The sequence below is a fragment of the Psammomys obesus genome, unplaced genomic scaffold, assembly GCF_907164565.1.
Source record: "Psammomys obesus unplaced genomic scaffold, mPsaObe1.curated_primary_1811, whole genome shotgun sequence".
NCBI classification, from domain to species: Eukaryota; Metazoa; Chordata; class Mammalia; order Rodentia; family Muridae; genus Psammomys; species Psammomys obesus.
The window spans coordinates 21,847,870-21,859,536 of NW_026596101.1; the positions used below are offsets into that span (position 1 = coordinate 21,847,870).

General features: G+C 51.3%; 1 protein-coding gene across 1 annotated transcript in view; it reads right to left on the reverse strand.

Moving 5' to 3' along the window:
• Positions 1-7,716, reverse strand: part of Slc6a6 (solute carrier family 6 member 6) — a 73,041-nt gene extending 65,325 nt beyond the window's left edge. Inside the window, exon 1 of the mRNA XM_055628421.1 lies at positions 7,507-7,716. The gene's annotated coding sequence lies outside the window, so the exon portion shown is untranslated. The remainder of the gene's footprint in view (positions 1-7,506) is intronic.
• Between the last annotated feature and the right edge of the window lie 3,951 nt (positions 7,717-11,667).

An 11,667-nucleotide genomic window follows, 5' to 3' on the forward strand; every position in this document is an offset into this window, starting at 1 on the left:
GTCAGAAGCCAAGGACATACATCAGCCCTTGGCTTACAATGTCTGGCTTTGATTTCATAAGTCCACCTGTGTCACTTTTTTTTGCTTGACATCCATCCCTCTTGCCAAACAGACAGCCTCAGGAGGGCATACTTCAGACTGTCCTATTCACTAGCCATATCTGCACAGCCTGGGAGGGATAAGTACCTGCTAGGTGGGTAGTCAGGTGAGTCCAAGTCTGAACCAATAGATGTGCAAAGTATTGGCTCCCATTTCAGGACGAGGGTACACTTCTGTGAACCAGGCCCCTCTGCTGGAGTATCTCCCCTCCTCTCAGTGTGTCCCCAGGGTGGGCTGGTGGATATATGGCAAGCTCACAGAGGTTCCAGGTCAGGCCAGGGAACAGAACTCTAGTAGCTAAGCCTGGGAAGTTCAAGTCTGCTTTGACTCTTGTGATCTTTGGTTTCAGGGTCAAGGAATGCTTTGTGTATCAGGGAGCTAGCTACAAGCTGTCCTTGAGTGGGAAGATGGGGAACAAAGGACCAGGCTCAGCTGAGAACCCCAGAGTACAAGGAGAGGTGAGCCAGACCTGGAAAAGATTCTAACAGCAAATTCTTCTTTAGTCAGATTTCACAGAGCCACTGGAAGCCTCTTGAGCAGAAGACTGGCTCAGCATTGCCTCCTAGGTAGTACAGAGAGACACCCAGGAGACATGGCGGCTGATCAGGAGGCTGTGGATACCAGGTGCCATCTGGTGACAGTATGAAGGTCCTTCAGGGGGAGAGTCCTCAGAACTGCTCCAGCGCCCTTCACCCACTAGGCATGACTGTACAGATCCGAAAGCCAGCCACACTCCTCTAACGCCTGCCAAGCATCTAGCAACCTCAGCCTATGGGCTTTCCAGAAGGGGGTTGATGGAACATGGCCACCAGCTCCATGGAAACAGGACACTCAGAAGGTCTAGCCCAAAGCTTCATTCACTTAATGGAGATAGTGAGGCTCAGTAGGGGATGGGGAAGGAATAAGGGGAACGGACTAAAAAGGTGAACAGACTAACCAGCCCAGGATATGGGTAGGCTCAGTTAATAGATGTCTCCTGTCCACTGGCTGTACAACAAGTGTGAGCAGAATGTCCTCCGCACCCTTCCCCCATTCATCTCAATCCTGGGCTGACCAGAGCAGCTCATCAGTGCCAGGCTCCAGGCTCTTCTCCAAGCTTTCCGAGAGTTGGGTCCTGGATTATGGGTATCTCTCAAGCAGCCTGACTTTGCGGTGCTTCCTTCACACCCTGTTCCCTTTGAACTGAGACTATAAATAACACCTTGGAAAGAAACCCTGAGGTGAGGGGCTGGGGAGGGGGCTCAGTGGTACAGCACCTGCCTAACTGTGGAAAACCCTTCCTGGGTTCCATCCCTAGAAAAGTCAGTTGCACAAGATCTTGCTAGTGTCCTTAACCTACCTCCCAGAAAGGAAGTTTTACATAATCAGAACGGTGGGCGAAGCAGGGGCAGGGAACCTGAACAATAGGTGATTTGAAGGCTGGATCCATCTTCCACTGATAAACACCTCACTTAGATCTCACCAGAGCACCTAGTCCCTGAGGTGGGTGGGTGGGGCAGGTTAGCTGGATGATCCCAAACAAAGTCCACAGTCCCTGGACTCCACAGTCAATGGACCACTCTTCCGCACACCTGCGACCTGTTCCTAAGGGCCTGCCCTCAGCCTGGGATTGTACATTAACTTCAAGATACTCATCTTCTCCCCCTCCCGATGCTGGTCTCCCCCTCCCGAGGGACTTCGAGCAGCCCAACAGCAGAGACTGGTTTATTCATTGCTGCCTTCCTACGTCTGGGATGGTGCCTGACATACAGTAGGTGCTCAATAAGCATCTGCAGTGCAACCAGTGGTACACACCTGCAGTTTCAGCCACCTAGGAAGCTGAGGCAGGAGGATTGAGGGGGTGAGATCCTGTCACTGGAAAGGTCTCAGGCTGCTGTTCACCTTCAAGGCAAGTTGGAAGCCACTGGGTGGGGTGACGCCCTCACGGAGCTGTAGTTTGGGTGGTCAGCTAGGACAGAAGAGGTTAGTAGGCCACAAGCCAACGATGGGCACAGTGGGCTGGTGGGCTTGTACATTCTGCGGTGTGTTCTGCAGGGCATTCTGCCCAGTGACAGGTCATAATGAGCCATTGTTTGTACAGACCAAGTGGCAGAACCTGGAACAGTATGACGCTGTTTTTGTTAAAAACAAAACCAAACCACAGCTGGCTAGCTGGGTGGCTGACTGGCCTGCTGAGCAAATCCTTACACCCACAAGGAAATGAAAATGGACCCAGAAAGTGATAAAAAGCAGTCTGCGTTCCTACAGACACTTCAGGTACCACACAGCTAAAGCTGCCTGTAGGGACAATAGCTAGCCTTTAGGTCTTTTATTTACTCATTTTGCAGCATTGGGGATGGAAGCCAGGCCCTCACACTTGCCAAGCACACACTCCACAGATATCCTCAACCCAACCTTTGTATATGTATATTTTGTAATGATCTGAAGGGGATATATTTTAGTTTATAACAATTCTGTATTGATTGAGGTATATAATTTTTGTAGCTGAAAAGTGAATCTTTTGGCAGCTTCTCACTCCTACGCAAATGAAATGGTCATGTCCATAAAAAGGCTGGCACCCAATGCCAACAGGAGATTCTCTCACAATCCCACACCTACAGACAAAGCACCTGCAGGACAGGTGGACAGGCTGTGGTGTGGGTATCATGCGTCTTGCCCATAGGGCACACTGTAGGATCCAAATGCAGAAAGCAATGGCCTCCAGTTTATCCTGCTTCCCCACCTTACACATAACTAAGATAAAGTTTAATTTATAAATTAATCATTCTGAGAGCAATAACTCATAATAAAATAAAATTACAACCCTACGCTGTCATAAAGTGTATTCAACAACTCATGAACTGCTCATTTCTAGAATTTTCCACTTACTAGTCAGTGCTACAGTTAGCCATCATGATATACACATACAGTACTGGGATTGCGAGGGTGATTCACCATCCCTGGCACAAATTCACTGATAGGAGTGGTGACTTGGCAAAAGTCATTCACAGTGACAGACATCTGAAAGTGTTTAAGGAGTGGAGAGTTCTGGGAATGTGGCTCAGTGGTACAGTGTCTGCCCAGCAAGGGTGAAGTCCTGGATCCCTCCTGAAGCAAACAAAAAAGGAAGGAAAAAGAAATGCTAGAGAGATGCCTTCCCAGGTAAGGCAGTTGGCTGTGCAAGTAGGAGAACCCAAGTTCAGGTCCCCAGCACCAAAATAAAAAGGTAGATGTGGCCCTGAACTCATGTAGCCTCAGCACTGGAGGAGGAACAAAGATGGGAAGGTGGGGTTTGCTGGCCACCATCCAAGCTCCAGGTTAAGTGAGAGACCCTGTCTCAAAAAATTATGTAGAGAGTAATGAAGAAAAGGACCTGATGTTGAACTCTGGCCTCCAGAAGCACACATACGCATTTGCACACACATTCCCCATATGCACCAACACACTTATGTTCATACACAAACATGTGGTAGTTACACAGGCATCCAAATTCACTGAGCTTCAAAGCATCTCTGCGTTTCAGTACACTATACTTCAATTTTAATTTAATTGGGGGCCACCAGAGATCAAACTCAGAGCCTCAGGTTAAGCTCACATGATACTACTGACCTACAGTCCTAGAACCTTAAAATATCTTTTTCCTTTAAAAATGTTATTTCTTATTATTGTGTGTATCTTTATGTGGCATGCCTGAATCTCAGGTGAGTGGCGGTCAAAGGACATCTTTGTGGCATTCTCTCCTTCCACCGTGGGACCTGGTGATTTCACTCAGCTTTCAGGTTTGACTGGCAAGTGATTTCACCTGCTGAACCACAAATCAGGCTCCAATGCTTTTTAAAAGTCACAGAGAAGGGTTAGGCACAGTAGCTCACACCTTGAATCCCCGCACTCAAAAGCCTGAGGCAGGAGGATTGTGACAAATTTCAAGCCAGCCTGGGCTACATAATAAATTCCAGGTCAAGTCTCACTCAAAACACAAACAAAAAAACAAACAAACATTTCCTATCTTCCTGCCTCTCCCCCCCCCCCCCCCCCCCCCCCCCCCCTCTAAGCTCCGCCCTCTTCCCTAAGCCCCACCCCCACCCCTAAACCCAGCCTCCGCTCAGGTTTCCAAAAGAATCCTCTAATCCAAAGTGGTGTGAGAAGGGATAGGCTCCAAGGTCCCCGAGCCCTGCCCATAACTTTCCCTAAAGACACTAGATCTGCATGCTCCAGGAAGATGGGTACCAGCAAGTTAATGGCCTGGTACCTCTTAAACAGGGCATCCAGGCTTCACCTGGTGTTTACAGAAAGAGCTTGGGGCCAGATTCATTGGTACAGAAAATGTCTTGTACCAGGCCTGACCAATGGGCAGCCAAGCTTCATCTCTGGAGCCCAGGCCGGCTACTGTCCCCAGACCCAGTTCAAACCTATTTGTCTCCCTGCTGCCCTCCTGATAAAGTGCCATAACTATAAGCCTGGAACTCATAGCCCTCCATCACCCAGCTCTCGTGGCCTCTCTCTAACTGGGGCCCTGTGGACATGTTCTATAAAAATGATTGGCTAGCTAATGTCACAGCACCTTTAAACCCTCTGCGTTCCTGTCTACCAGGCCAGTTCACCCTGCCAACGTCACCTCTGCCCCTACCTCACCAAGTACATACTGGGTCACACACTCTTAAGTCTTCCTTTAGGCACCCCACGGATGGCAGGAGTCACTGCAGCAGCTGCTCCCTCTAGGTTATTAGCTCCTCAAAGCCAACATTCTACCCCAAATCCACAATACATAGATACAAATTTCTTTGGCTGGGGTAAGTTGACAAACACCAAGAAGCAAGCTGCAGCCCCAAAGAGCCTGACTCTTGCCCACAACCGCTACTGAAGCGGAGAACAGTAAGCACAGCCTGGAACCCCAGACCAACCCCCTATTCCCACCCAGATCCCCCAATGGCAGTGGCTGGGAAGCATTCCAGAGTCTTTGTGATTGACAGCTCTTTCCTGTGTCCAGGAATGTGCTCAGTGACTCATGGCACCTTATCACTGAGACCTTTGGAAACTTTCGGAGAACTGAACCTTTGACAGCCGAGGTTAGAAACAGGGTCCCCAGAACCCAGGCTGCCTCCGGGTGGGCCTGAGGCGGGGGGTGGAGGGGCAGGGGGTGAGGGAGGGTGGCATCTGCTACAGGAATGGTAGCAGGGGTCCACACGAAGGTGCAAAGAAGCAAAGAATATGAGGTATCAAGGACCCCCCTCTCCTCATACACCTTCTAGCCCTAAGGACCAGAATACCCTTTGTCTCCCATTTTCTCCACACCCTGTTCCTTTTTTATGTCCCCAACAAATTGGTGGCCCAAGCTCTGTGAAGCCAAAAATGCACGGTTTGCCATGGCAAGGCTTTTGGAAGCCCAATTTTGTACACTCTAAGCAAGGCAGGCTCCTAGGCAGGTCTCAGCTGGCCCATCTGTAGAATGGGCTCTTCCACCATGCCTGGAACCTCCAGATTCTACCAAGCAGATGTGGCCCACAGCAGGATACAGAGCGGTTAGAAAGTCCGAGAGGCTAACCATAATAGAGCTACAGGCAGTGCCAGGGTATCCCCAAAGGACAAAAGCCCTCTCCGGACTGCACCATGGCCCTTGCTACATACCAGAGTGACCCAAGACCTCGTGACAACCTCTAATCAGCAGCTCTAGAGCCGAGAGCCCGGCTTTACAGCTTACCGCAAGCTTATTCAGCCTCATCTCCCTCAATCCCCTCAAGGACAAGGCGAGGCTGGCCTTAGTGTCCTTGTCGCCTGGGCAGCCAAGCCCAAGCTAAGAGAACTACCCAAGGTCACCATTAAGAGGGACACAGTCTTTCTGGGGACAAGCACTGGCTCTTGGATTCCTGGTCGGCATATCTAGTGGTTAGTACGCCCCACCCATTTTATAGGTGAAGAAACTGAGGACAGAAACATGGCCCAAGGTTAACTGGGTAGCTGGACCAAAGTCTGAGACAACCTCCAACCATCAGCCAAAACTATCCTATTGTGGGTTCTCGGCTGGTGCCCAGGTCCCCCTCCGGCCACCCACCATAATCTTGGTAAAACACCTTCCCTTCACCACCACCCCCCACTCCCCAATGACTCCCCGGTAGAGAGGCAGGCAGGCAGGCGGTTGCTAAGCGCTCACCCGTTCTCTCATAAAAATAAACTCCTTCTGGCTTAGAGACTCTGGGCGAGATCCCCTCCCTATCAGCCAACAACCACAACAAGAAAAAGAAAGAAAGAAAAAAAAATTAATTTAAAAAAGATCTCTAGGACATTTCATTTGAAAGCTAGCTGGGCCAGATCGGAGGCCAATTCACTGACATCCAAATGGAGCCACGTGCTACCAAACCGTAGTCCTAAGACCCTCCGGGTCAAGAGACTGGCCAGTTTTTTTTATATGATTTATTTCCCCAGGCAGGAAACGGGGGCCCAGGCTGTCTCCCAGGCCTTTGGGGCTGGTCCTAGGGGAGGCAGGGATCTGGCAGAGACCCGGCAGTGACCAAAATAGCCAGGTCGGTGGCCCTGCTCAGCACACGCCTCCCTTGCGGCCAGGCTGGTGTAGGCTAGGGCTTTGGAGCTACAAGACCTGTTCCTGAGACTGGCTCCTTGCGTGGCTTCCCCAGTGGGAGCGGACCAGAACCTCACACCCAAAAGAGGAACCCACAAAGGGAAGGGAAGAAGTCTAGAGAAAAATGTGTCCAGCTGGCCCTCCTCACTGGTCATTAGCCCTGGCTGTCCCTCTGGGCTACTCAAACCTGGGGGCTGCTGTCATTACTACCTGTGTGCCACACCCAGGCAGCACCTGGAGCCATACCTCCCTCTTACCTCTCCTAAATACGGCGAAGAACCAAAGATGCCTATTGGGCCCGCTGGGCGCAAGAGATGCCCTCTCAGGTACAGCTGAAAAACACCGGATTTGCCCACAACCAGGGACACACACGTGCACACGGCCAGGGTTCCGGAGACACAGCCACGCGTACAGGTTCGCACAGGAAAGACATACACAAGGACACACAAGAGCTCACATCAGGAGACAGAGCCACACACGACCACACTACACTCAGGTACGGCAGCCCAGGACGTAGGGAGCATCACACACCCTGGGGCGCACATGGGCACGGCTGCCTGGGGTGGAGAAACAGCCACCCTCAGAAACAGAGACATTCAGGGACAGGGAGACACCCCGTGGGACGGACACACACACACACACACCTGCCGCCGCGCCAGCAGCCCCGGCCCCTTCCTTCGCCAGGGGAACAATAACTCCGTCGCCAGCAGAGCTGAGCTGGAGACCCTCTATCCCTCCCTTAGGGGTGAAGGGGATGGTGGAGCGCGGGGAGGCCAGACCCACAGGGACGCGAGGAGGTGGCGGAGAGCGGCCCGGGGAGGGGGCTGCAGTGGCGGCCCGCGCGCCCTGGGTACCTGGGTGGCTAAGCCCACGGCGGTTGGCCCGGGGCTGGCGGCGATCGCGGCGTTGGCGGCTGGGCACGGGAGCTCCGCTGCAGCCAGGTCCCGGAGCACGACGCTGGCGGCGGCGCTGAGGAAGCGGTAATTTATAAGCGGCTTCTCCCTGACCTCGCGTGTCTGTTGTCTGAACAGGCAGCTCTCTGCATCACCCATCCTGCTGGGTGGAAAAATACCAGCTTGGCCGGGCCTGGGCGGGGCCTGGGGCGGGGCCTGGAGGTTCAGTCACGCCCACACGCGGGACACACACATACACACACACACACACACACACACGCACGCACGCGCGCATGCACGCACGCACGCGAGCACGAGCTCTGACACACAAAGAGCCCGGCTCGCCTCGTCGAGCGCGCGCGCCCCATCCTCATGGTCCATCAAAACGCTGGTGGCAAATTGCTCAGGCCCCTCCTGCAGGCGATGAAGCGCTGGAGACCTAGACTCCTGGTTCATCTCCTGTCCCGATAGCCATTACCAAACCACAACGCTGTCTAGCACATCCATCTAGCTCTGGGGATGAGGCCTGGGGCTGCCGCAGCAGCTAGATCCATACCGGAATCTGCTCCTCCCCTTCCCCTCCCCCAGCATACTCTCTGGCCAGTGTGCAGCTCTGTGAACCTGGCTGAGCTGTTGTGGAAACGATCACGGGGGCTAAGTCCCCCGGCCCCCATGAGGGTGTGCTTTCCAAGTGTCCTGGCTTCATCATGGCTGTGCTACCTCAGGCAAGTTCGTCAGACTTTCTGCGTCTCGGTTTCCTCATCTATAAAACGGAAATAAAAATAGTGGAACTCATCACTTTTGGCGGCTGGGAGGCTCCAAGGTTAACAGTGTAAAAGAGCCTGAACAGGGCACCAGCCACCAAGGAAGTGCCAAAAGAGTGTCAGCAAATGTGACTATTTTTAAATCGAGATGGGGAGTGTGCCATTATTCTTGCCCTTATTTGAATGAGGTCCTCCATCTGATTGTCACACCCACAGCCTGGCTGAGTTGACGCTGTGTGACCTTCAGTAAGGCCTTCCCCTCTCTGAACAGCCACTTCCTTTTCTCTCCTTTCCACTCTCTCTGCACACAAGTGACTGTTATGAAGCACGACTATCCATCTGCCTCTGAAAATAAAAGCCCCAGACCCAGCTAGCCTGAACCCATTGTCCTAGGCTGGCACAAAACATCAAGAAACAAAATAAGGTGGTGGTGGCTCATGCTGTTAATTCCAGCACTTGGGAGACAGAGGCAGACAGACCTCTGAGTTTAAGGCCAAGACAGCCAAGGCTACAAAGAGAAGCCCTGTCTCTAAAATAAACGAATACATACATACATATACACATACGTACTAAAATCTACAACTTTCCAGACTCACATGTCACTACCCACAGCACAAAGGGCTGAGGCCAAGGGGCAGGTTAGAGAGTAGGGAAGTGGCTGGTTTGAACCCAGAGCAGACTTCAGGAAACCAAGAGCCAGTGGGCAGGCAGAGGGGTGGGAGTAGGGGACAGAGGAAGCAAGAGCTTCAAGGCTGCAAAAGCCTGCAGGCATAGTGTCGAAGGACGCAAAAAGCTGGGGCAGTGGAGGCCACAGGGGCTTGGCAGGTTCAGGGATATGATTTTGAAAGGCCTCCTGGGAAGGCCTGAGCCTCCTAATGATCCACACAGTATCACACAAGTGATGGCTATGGAGAATGGGAGGATACGACGCAGTCCACCTTTTCCCTTGGGAAAGTCGGCTCTGTGAGCTGTGAGGTCTGGCCCTTGAACTCCAACAAGTAAGTACACAGGCTGCACAGGGCTGGTGTACAGAAAGTGCTCAGCTACGTTCGTATTTATTTATGTATTTATTATATTTTGAGATAGGGATGCCACTACATTGGCCTAGACTGGCCCCAAAATGTTGGACTGAAGTCATCCTCTTTCTGCAGAGCACTTGGGTAGCTGGGGTCACAGCTGAGTTCCACTTGGGTCGCTACATATATTTATTTGTTTAGCTTCCTCTCTATAGCACTTTCACGGCTGGTAGATTTCACTTTGTGTAAATGGGTTCATCCCTGTGCTATCTCTCCCACTTGACAGAAGGGAAAACTGAGCCACAGAGCAAATAACTGGCCTGGGCGGGGTGGGGGGAGGGGCAGGAGGGTGTGTTCGGCCAGAAAGTCAGAGCTGGAATCTGAACCTAGACCATCTGCTCATTTCCAGGAGGCCTTTGGGGTTAACCCAGACCCAGGCTGTGGGTGCAGCGGATCAGTCAGGCATGGAGTATGAGCTAAGTATGTAAGAGGCCATGGCCTGTCAGAGCGGTCAGAAGTCTCAAACTGGGTAGCCTGCACTGAATCCAGCCCCACCAGGAGCTCTGATTCGTTGCCTGAACTGGGTTTTATCCATCCTGTTTTGAGTTCATTGCCACAAAGCAAAATTGAGGTGACTTTGCATATTCAAACACATGTACCCCCAACTGCTTGCATCTTATGCAGGGCTGCTTGAGCCTAGGAGGTTGGAGAGGTACCAAATGGACACGGTACCTCTTTAAATAATTTCAGGCTGTGGGATGGTGGTTCATTCCTTTGATTCCAACACTTGGGAGGTAGATGCAGGCAGATCTCTGAGTTCCAGGCCAGTCTGCTCTACAGAGCAAGTTCCAGGACTACAAGAGAAACACTGTCTTGAAAACCATAATATTATTATTATTATTATTATTATTCATTATCATCATCATCATTATCATCATCCATGCAAGTGGTGTATATCTTCAAGCCTGGAGGACAGTAGAAAGAAAATCTCTGTGAGTTCAAGGCCATCCTGGTGACACAGTGAGTTTCAGACCAGCCAGGACTACATAGTAAGACCCTGTCTCAAATAATTTGTCCAAACACAATGGTACATACCTGTAATCTCAGCATCTAGGAGGCAGAGAATCAAGAGTTCAAGTCCAGCCTGGCAGACACAAGGAATTTGAGACCAGCCTTGGCCATATGAGACCCTATGTCAAACAATTTAAAAATCAAATAAATGGGAGGGTGGCAGAGAGATAGATCAGCAGAGCTCAGACTGCTCTTGCAGAAGACCTGAGCTTAGTTCCCAGCACCTGCATCAGACAACTCACAACTACCTTTAACTCCATCCCCAGGGATCTGATGCCTTCTTCTAGACTCTGAGGACATCTGCACACACACAAACACACACACACACGCTCAATTTTAAAAATAAATAAACCTATAATTTCAGCACTCAAAAGACTGAGCCAGGAGCATTGGCTGCAGTTTAATAAGATCCTGTCTCCAAGAACAAAACCAGAACCAGGAGGGCCAGCGAGACGGTTCATCAGGTAAAGGCTATTGCTACAAAGGAGAACCAACCTGAGCTGGATCTCTAGAACCTATATGAGGGAAGGACAGAGCCAGCTCACACAAGTTGTCCTCCGACCTCTACACACATTGTGGCGCCCACATACACATAAATAATGAATGAATGACGTGAAAAAACATCTTTAAAAGGGAAACTGGGTTCTCTTGAAAATGGCAGACTAGGCCACCTGCTCGCCCACAACTCTTCGGCACTGAGGGCATGGTCACATGGTGGATGTGGCCCCCACCCCAGAGATATCACACTCATTCCCTAGTTTGTAAATGTTTGCATGTCACCAGCTAGCTGGTCTTACAGGTGGCTGGGCTGAGACTCAGGCCCAGGCCAGAGGTGGGAGCTGGCACACAGGGCACCCAAACCATTGGCGCTTAGGAGGCCCTTCAAGGAAAGACAGGCAGAAGTTCCTTCCATGAGCCAAGTACTGGCTGACATTACAATGGGACCAACTTCTCATTCTAGAAATGAAAAGTCAATGTTCAGGAAGAGCTCCTGGGGATGTGTGTAGGGTGATGGCCGGGTTTCAGGCTTTTGGTTCTTGGCTGTTACTCACTGCGGTGAACGGGATTTGTAAAAAGCCACTGAGAGTACATTATTCAGCCACTCTCAATAGTGACATCCAATCGATCCTGGACTTTGACCAAAACCTACTGACCCTGCCAGAGGAGTTCTTGTCCTATCTGTCAGGTCACCAAAAGCAGTCACAATGCCGAGGAAGGCACAGCACATGCTGGGCCATCTGGCCAGCTCAGGAGAGGCCACTTGGCACAAG